The sequence below is a fragment of the Brassica oleracea genome, chromosome C2 (genome assembly GCF_000695525.1).
Source record: "Brassica oleracea var. oleracea cultivar TO1000 chromosome C2, BOL, whole genome shotgun sequence".
Lineage (NCBI taxonomy): Eukaryota > Viridiplantae > Streptophyta > Magnoliopsida > Brassicales > Brassicaceae > Brassica > Brassica oleracea.
Window position 1 is genome coordinate 39,928,551 of NC_027749.1, and position 1,755 is coordinate 39,930,305.

A 1,755-nucleotide genomic window follows, 5' to 3' on the forward strand; every position below is an offset into this window, starting at 1 on the left:
AATCCGTTGCAAACGTAACCTGAAATTGTCGTAAATTTTTCATACATTCCATTGCCTATAACAAAGCTTCCATTTTTGCATGAAGAGGAGATATTTGGGAATATATGATAAACTAATTTATGGTAAATTTGAAAATTTTTATTTAACTTTAAGAATTTTGTTTTCCAAAACTGGTTATACTTACGATATTACTGGCTGAGCATATCTCGACTTTTAAATGTAGGACAAAATATGTTTTAATTAACTGAATAATATTCCAGTATTTTGTAAATAATATATCTTTGAAAAGATTTTCTTTGAACAGTAATTTTTTGTGTATCTACCTAGTGGCATTAATTATCTTGATTAATGGTTTATACTTGAAGATATATGTTCTACAATATCGGGTATAACCGTATAAAAGAAAGTATTGTTTTAAATTGTTAAAATAATTGGGTACACATTAATTAACATATTTTCTTAAGATGCAACTAATTTTTATTATTTTAAACAAATTAGTTTTTCAAATATCGTTATAATCACGATATTCTTGGCATAATTTATTTTCTTGTAATTGTATGACAAAAAATGTTTTAGTTAAACGAATAAACACATATTTAGTGAACAATAAATTTTTTATCAAATATATATGTTATATTAATTTACATTAATTATTTTATATTGGATTTTAATACTTATGTCAATATTGCACCATGTTCATCTTCTCCAAACGCTCACTGTGTTTAGTTTATAAAGTAATAAAAATATTAACAAATGTTCATGTTCAAGGCTAACAATCAAATAATGTATTTGTTAATGGAAGAAATATGTTCAAACAAAAATCTACGAAACCAAAACACAACAATAAAAGACATTGCTTCTTGTCTTCTGCTTTCCTCAGCTGATAAAACAACCAAACCAAAACACACAAATGTGCCAGGACGTGAATCTCTATCTCACAATGATTAATGTTGAAAACACAACAGACCTTAACACCTTGAGCTTCTTTGTGAATCTCTTCCTTGGAACAATTGCGGTTAGTCCGCATCAAAACCTTCCTCAACACCATTAACGAAAGTGACATGATCGTTTGTTCATAGCTTATATGTCCATAAAAATTTGTTCAAAGTAGATGTGTACACATGTAAAGGACAGAGACAGTTTAATATTGGACTGTACAATTTGGGACGAAGATCGTTTACAGTCATATAACTTGGGAAGATGATATTAATTTATTTTGTTATAGAGTAAAACTTGTAAGACGTTTATGTAGTGTTTCAATGCATAGATGTCGACATTAAGGTGATATTTTATTAGTAATAACATAACTAATGATATGAAAATTAAATGTGAACAATTTCTAATAGATAGTCAAAAATGAAATATCACACATGAAAAAAGGTCGTGACTTCTGTTTTAATATATAAGATTTTTCAAAATTTGAAATCTTATCCCCAAAACATCATTTCTCAACTCTAAACCCTAAACCCTAAACTCTAAACCCTAAACCCTAAACTCTAAATCCTAAACCCTAAACCCTAAATCTTAAACCCCACCCTTTAACTCTATACTCTAAGTTTGTGACTTTTGATAAAACATCAAGTGCTATTTTTGTGACTTTTGACTTTGAATGCTAGTTTGGGAACAAAAACTTGATTTAGTGCTATTTTTGTCTTTTTCTCTTTATTAAACTAAAACTAAATATTGACAAAGGCAAATATCCAAAATAGCACATTTCTAAGTTTATATCACAAAAATAACACTCAAAAACTAATG

General features: G+C 27.6%; 1 pseudogene; it reads right to left on the reverse strand.

Moving 5' to 3' along the window:
- LOC106327431 overlaps nucleotides 1-1,755 on the reverse strand; it is a 67,995-nt pseudogene that overhangs the window by 15,138 nt on the left and 51,102 nt on the right.